This window comes from Gavialis gangeticus, unplaced genomic scaffold, assembly GCF_001723915.1.
Source record: "Gavialis gangeticus isolate Ggan-Ray unplaced genomic scaffold, GavGan_comp1, whole genome shotgun sequence".
NCBI classification, from domain to species: Eukaryota; Metazoa; Chordata; order Crocodylia; family Gavialidae; genus Gavialis; species Gavialis gangeticus.
Window position 1 is genome coordinate 190391198 of NW_017729032.1, and position 7306 is coordinate 190398503.

Consider the following 7306-nt stretch of genomic DNA (forward strand, 5'->3'; position numbering starts at 1 on the left):
TAAAAATGATTAGAGGCATGGGAAGGAAGACTTATAAGGAAAATATAGGGTTATTTAGTCTGGAAAAGTTAAAGGTAAGAATGGATTTGATAACAGTTTTCAAGTACCTAAAAGGCAAGTATAGAGGGAATTGAGACGGTGTTTTCTCTGTGGCCATAAGAGAGAAGTCTAAGAACAAAGGCTTCAAGTCTCAGCAGAGGAAATTTGGGTTGGAGACTAGAGAGAACTTTCAGTTCTCCAAGTGCTAAGTGTTGGAACAAATTAACTAGAAAAAATGTGGAATTTTCAACCCTGCAAATTTTCAGTAACAGGTTGGACAGATGCTTGGTTGAGATGATTTAGTCAGGGATGCTCCTGCCTTGAGCAGAGGGCTGGACTAGATGAACTTGTGAAGTGTCTTCTAGACCTACTTTCCTATGAGCCTGTCATCCTATGATCACCTCCACCATTTGTATAATGATATGAATTAGAAAGGGATTGGAAAATATACAAATATAGCTCCCATCTTTAAAAAAAAGGAATAAGTAAGATCAGCCAGTCAGCCTGATCTTGATACCTGGAAAGGTCAAAGAACAGGTCTTCAAGATGGGAGAGAACAAGGTGATTAGGAACAGCCAACATTGATGAACCAAGAGCAAATCATACCAGGCCAATCTGACCTCCTTCTATGATAAAGTGACAAGTTCTGTGGATCAGGGGGAAGTAGTGAATGACTTTAGCAAGGCTTTTGACACTATCTCTCATAGCATTCTCATTAGCAAGATAAGCAAATACACTCTAGACAAAAGTCCTGGAAAACTGACACACAGCTGGTTGGATAGACATACTTAAAGAGTAGTCACCAATGGTACAATATTTGGTTGGGAGGTATCAAGTGGGGTTCCCCAGGAGTCTGTCCTGGGCCCAGTGTTATTTAACATCTTCATTAATGATTTTGATAGTGGGATTGAACACTCTTAGCAAATATTCAGATGACATCAAGTTGGATGACATCAAGTAGGGCTAGGATCCTGAATGACCTGGATAAATGGGAAAAATGTTTCAAAATCAATCAGATTTTAGATTCAACAAGGATGAGTTCAAAATCCTACATATGGGATGGAATAATTGCATGCACAAAAACAAACTGCAGACAAGGACCTGGAGGTTAAAGTAGACTTTAAGCTGAACAAGACCCAGAAGTGTGCACTTCTTACAACAAAATCCAAAAGCATACTGGTCGTATTAAAAGGAGTGTCACTTGCAAAGCATGGGAAGTGATTCTTCCACTCTATTCAGAGATGGTGAGGGCTTACTTGGAGTACTCTGTCCAGTTTTGGGCCCCATGCTTCAAGAAATGTGTAGACAGATTGGAAAGATTCTAGGAGAATGACAAAATGATTAGAGGCCTGGGAAGCATGACTTATGAGGAAAGACTGAAAAGGCTAGGGTTATTTTGTCTGGAGAAGAGAAGATTAAAACGGGATTTGATAACAGTCTTCAAATACCCCAAGGGCAATTATAAAGGAGGATAGAGATGGGTTTTCTGTGGCTGTGAAAGAACAATGGCGTCAAACTGCAGCAGAGGAAATTTAGGTTAGAAAGTAGGAGGAACTTATGAACTATGAGGGGGGTCAAGCACTGGAAGAGACTACCACCAGAAGTTATGAAATTGCCATGTCTGGAATTTTTTAAGAGAGTATTAGACAGACACTTGGCTGTAGTGGTTTAGTAAGGAATGATCCTGCCTTCAACAGAGGAGCTGGACTAGGTGATCTTTCCCAGGATTCCCTTGGGTCTTCATCCCTTATTCTAATAAACGTCACAAAGTAAAAGTATACAAAATTATTCCAAATAGAGAAAAAGTTTCTTTAACTTTTAGCGCTAACATTCTTGTTATTTGACAGTAAAAGAAAGTAGGGCATATAGGTCTTTAAAGTTAAATTATATGGAAAAGTTCTCAGTTTAAGATTTAAGATCATAAATAATATTCTGTACATGATAGGTAATACATACAGTACTTAGATATTTTCCCTGAGGTATATTAAAACATAAATTTGTTAAATTACAAACTGTGTCCCAAGTTCACAGCTAGCTAATTTAACTTCCAATGATATGTCCAACTGCTGGCATCAAAGACAATTTTTACAAGTGAGCTGTGATTTTCAGAACACTTAAAATATACATTTTTTCCATTCCATCATTTTTCCATGAGATGTGATAAGTATAATATAATCAAGATACCAGTGATTGAAAGGAAGGTGTATTACTGAAACAAGGCAAATAAAGCAGATGCACAAATCTTGGTAAGAAATAAGAGAGCTTATCTGTTTCTCTTCTACATACTACTCTTAAAAGGTATCTGCCCCCCACAAAGAAGTGATGCTAAACTGACTCACCAATTTAAGCTGTCTCTGGATCTAATTTAAATAAGAAAGTGTGGGTTAGTACTAAATTAAATACCTTATCAGGGAAAGAAAATATAATTCTCAGGAGATCTAGCACCTAATTGCCCAGTCATTTACACTGGTATAGATCTGAGGTAATTCCAGTAAAGACAAGAGTTACAGTAGTATGAGAGGCAAATCAGGCTTGTAGTCTCCTTAGAAGGCAGGGGAGATTTGTGTGTGCTGTTTGCATTGGCAGTAGTCACTGTATGCTCTAATCCACCTATGTACTGAGGAAAGAATAGGCTCCCCAGAGTTCTACATGGTTCTTGAACATCGAGTCCATTCATACAAAACATACCATTGCCATCCAGTCAGAATATATTGCTACCTAACTGCTTTGCAGAAGTATTTGAGAATGGTCTTAATTGATTTCAGGAATCCAGATAATGAAAATATACAGTATCTTGTAAAATGGAAAATATGAACTCAGGGTAGATCAGATAACTGGGTCATTTCCCTTCAGCTCTGGAATTTGTCATTTTTACTAATTTGGTAATGGCTGCTTTCCAAACCATTACCATTTATTTGAAAATTAACAGATTATTTTACCAGTACTCCTAAAAAAACTAAAACAAAGCAAAACAAGCTCCATCTAAATCATACCCACTATTTTACCTAGAGCATAAAAAGCACCTTTCTTATTAGCTGATTTCAGCACTAGTAGTTTTTCTGATTGATAAGGAATGTTGCCTGACTTTTGCTATACTTTACATGCACATGTCCTTCTCCTGAGATAGATATATCCCATGCATAAAATTTTCAGTCTCATTTGATTCATTTATAGAAAATATGTTTTCATTGCTAATTCTGTCCCTATTTGTGGCTGCTCCAGTTACTTATTCACTGGCTGTGACTTTTGCATTTCTGACTTAATTTATATTACTGAAAATGAATATAGTTTAAAAAGATAGTATATTATTTCTTAGATGTATTTGATAATTTAGGTGAGGCACAGACATTCAAAAAGCCTGAGGTGGAATCTGTCTAAGTGATGTGGTTTTCTGAACATAGCATAGTTTAGATCAGTAGCAAATAGAAGACATTTGCCCTTTTTGGGCAAATCTTTTGGGCAAATCTTAGACCAGGTTCCACCATTTTTAAGCTTGTCTGTGGACACGAGATGTTATATTGCCATAGTGATGGGCTACGGTGACACAGGCATTGCTACAGTGACACAGCATCAGCGGGCACAAACTGTGATGCTGCTGCTATTGCTCAGTTGGAAATGACCCACGAGGTGCAGGACCTGCACAGTACTGGTGGTTACTGCACAGTCATTTAGTACTTGCTAAAGCAAATACTAAATGACTGCGCAGTAAAAACTGTGCATCTGGGGTCATGTGTAGATGCACCCTGTGCACAGCAAACATCTGCTCTGTTATGGATATAGACTGGTTTCTGATCACAAATACCAGTAACAGTGTAATGTTTGTTCCTGGCCTCATCAATTTAATTCAATTCTCAAAAGCGATTTTAGGTAGAGGTAGAAAATACCCTACCTATGATGGACATACGTAGGGGACAAAATATTAGTCATTACTGACTTTATTAAGCCTTCCCCTACATAATATTCTGAAGTTAGTAGGGGAAAATATCAATCATACAACTCTGATTCTACTAATTGCATCCTTTCCCCAGGCCCTCTTGTCCAAAAGCAACTTATAACTTCTACCTCAGCAATAGAGATCATCTTGGGGCTGTATAACGAGGGAAGCCAAGAGTATATTAGTAGCTTTTATTAGCAACCTTTATACACAAGTATAATATGTTTAATTTAACATTAAGTAGAAGTGCAAGGTCTCTCAAATGCTGAAATATGCAGGAGGACATTAGTGGACAAAAATCTTTGTGCACAATAATTGCAGAATGACAGATCTGCTAATATTGAGCCAAAAAATCTCTAGCAATTAGATTTAGCAAAGTAAAATGATGTTACATTGAGTAGCAGAAGATGACACTTCAGTAATTCCTTACATCTCAAAAAGTGCTACTCATTTATGGAATATTAGAACAATTCATACTGCTTCTCTAGTTCCAATGTACACATCCTCCGTGTATGTGTGTGTGTATATATATATATATTTTGCCAATGTATAATTATATATATATATAATTTGCCATTTCTTTCATCAGTATTGCCTCAGGACATTCTGCAGAGCACAGAGATTATATAACAAGGTTTTTCTACTGTCACCATAAAGCACCTGTCTAATCACACAGATCAGCTCTTAACCAGTAACTACCTTAGTTCTTTAGTATGTGTCCTTTAGCTCCCACTTGCTAAGAGGTTCTGTGTCATCATTATAGTTCAGTTGACATTTTTCAGAACATAACTTCACTGTTTCTAATAATGTTGCCCTGAATTTTGATATATGGAATTCATTATACATACATACACATGCTCATGTGCACACACACACATATATACATCAAATATGTGTATAAATATCCATGCAGAGTCAATACTTGTTAGTAGCAATATGAGAAATAGGTCTGGGCCCTGGCATTTTGTTGTTCCTAGGTAGATGTGGCTGTTATAAGGAGTTTCAGCTGTATACATGGTATAGAAAATGTCCCAAGTGGAAATAGTAAGAAAGTATTGATCATATTGGGTATTGTTCCAAATCAGCATTGACTGTTTAAAGTACCTGCTAAGCTATTTGGAGTTTTGTAATCAGGACCTCGTTTTAGGTGTTGTTTTAGCCAAGCTGTGACTCAGAGAGATTCATTTTACAACTATTCTCTTTCTATTGAGAGGTGAAAAGAAGGAACATATTAAGTCTTTAAGTGATCAGGTGGATGAGTACAGTCATCTCAATTACAATAGCAGCATTTAATGTGCTATGATGTTTGACTGTCCCACAAAATTTCAAGAAATTCTTCAACTATTGTGGCAAGCTAAGTGCTATACTTAAGGCACATCTCAGAAAATGCTAGCTCTTAATTTTCTTTCAGTTCTTGACTATGGAAAAATACCACAGCAACTTTTTCATTGCAAATAAATCAGAAAGACCATAACAGGTCAGAATTTGGCTAAGATTATAGGCTCTTAGAAATCATTGGGTGCATCCAGATGTGCAGGTATGTGCAGTCTGTGGCACCACAAACTGCATGCATTGTATGTAAAACAACATCAGTTGCATGGCATGGTTAATTTGCAGCATGGGGGCAACATTTCCTATGAGGATTTCCTTGTAGCAAAAGAAAAAACCTGGGGAAAAAAGCACCATATAGTGATATGGGAGCAGCAGCCCATGGCTGCCTGTTCCTCCGTCTCGAGGCACACAGATCCCCAGCCAGCCATGCAGGCCTCAGTGTGTCTTAGCATGGGGGCTTCACCGTGTACACAGATGGGGGAGCAGGCAGCCTTGGGTTGGCTGCTCCCCTGTCTCCACATGCCACCTCCACAGCTGGCTGGGCAGCAGGGTGCCTCAGCATGAGAGCTCTCTGCCAGCTATCCCTGCACTGAGGCATCCTAGGCTTCAGCCAGCACCCCCACAGCACATGAAGCCCAGCCAGGAGCCAGAAGGAGCTGGGCACAGCCCACAAGAAAAGGCACATGCAGGGGCGTGTGCTGTTGCACAAAGTAGCAGCACAAATTTGTGCTGCTGCTATTTGTGCCACTACAAGCTCACAGCCCTGCTCATTTGGTGTGGCCATTTTGATTATCTTGTGAATCATGTTTGCATACCTAACTATGCTAATGTTATGTGGCATCTCAGAAAGCATCTTATGGCTGTGGCACTGTGGTTGAGAATCACTGCTCTAAAGCACTTGCAACTAGATTGTCTATAATTCACCATGCTCTTCCTTTTCCCCTTTTAAAATATGAGCATTGTGGTAGTCCTCTAAGACCTCACCTGTCATGCACAATTAAAAAATATTATTGCTAGCAACTCTGAGATATTTTCAACAAGTTCCTTCAGTATGTTGGGATTTCATGCTGCTGACTTAAATTCATTCAAATTTGTCAAAACCGTTAACTTAGCGCACACTTTCTCATGACCTCCAGCCTTTACCCTTCCTTGTTTCTAACATTTTTATTAGTTGCATTGTTGTTTATTTAACTGAAGATTTAGGTGATATAATAATTGAGCAGCTCTGTCTTCCATTACCAGCTTGACTTCTTTGAAGAGTGGGACCCTGGGGGTTTTTTTCCTTTTTTTCCTTTTTTCAGCCTTATCAATTGGACATATATGTAGAACTCCTTGTTTTTGTCTTTATCATCTTTTACTAGTTGCATTTCTTTTGTTTGTTTTGGTTTTTTATTTTGCCTTTGCTTTTCTGAATGGGCCCTACTTGTTCTTCCTATTCCTTAGTATACTTCCTGTATGTTTTACACTTGCTTTTTAGGTAGCTAATGATTGTCTCCTTCAGTTATCTTTCTACCATGCTGGAAGACAGTTAGAATAGCCTCCAATACTATGTCCTTTAGCAATGGCCTAGTTCCCAGGTCTTATGGACTTATAGATTTTTAGTCAGTCAAAGTTTGCTCTTTAGAAGCCTAGGGTCCCTGTTTTGCTTTTCTCATGCCTTCACTTTCTTGTGAAGGACCATGATACTTGTTTTGCTGTATTATTCTTCCAGCAGATATCAGGAAAGTTAAAATCCTCCACTGGTAATTTCATAAGTTTTTAATTCTTGTTCTTGTTTCCTGCTTGAAGAATGTATAATTTATTTCTTACAGATTTGGTCATCCATAGTAGATCCCCACCATAATATCACTAATGTTTCCCCCCACATTTTATCCTCACTAAAAAAACACTCAGCAGATCTTTCCCTTGGACCTGAAACAAGAATATATTTTTTGATATATAAAATAATAACATATCCTTTTTTCCTCCTCCTCCTTTCTCAGAACATCTGTATTATGAAAA

At 38.1% G+C, this 7306-nt stretch overlaps 1 long non-coding RNA gene across 1 annotated transcript in view; it reads right to left on the bottom strand.

Annotated features, from left to right (window-relative positions):
- Nucleotides 1–298: 298 nt before the first annotated feature.
- Nucleotides 299–7306, bottom strand: part of LOC109302522 — a 15182-nt gene continuing 8174 nt past the window's right edge. Inside the window, exons 2-3 of the long non-coding RNA XR_002098825.1 lie at nucleotides 3088–3098; nucleotides 299–371 (exon numbers count right to left, since the gene is read on the bottom strand). This is a non-coding gene — a long non-coding RNA (uncharacterized LOC109302522). The remainder of the gene's footprint in view (nucleotides 372–3087; nucleotides 3099–7306) is intronic.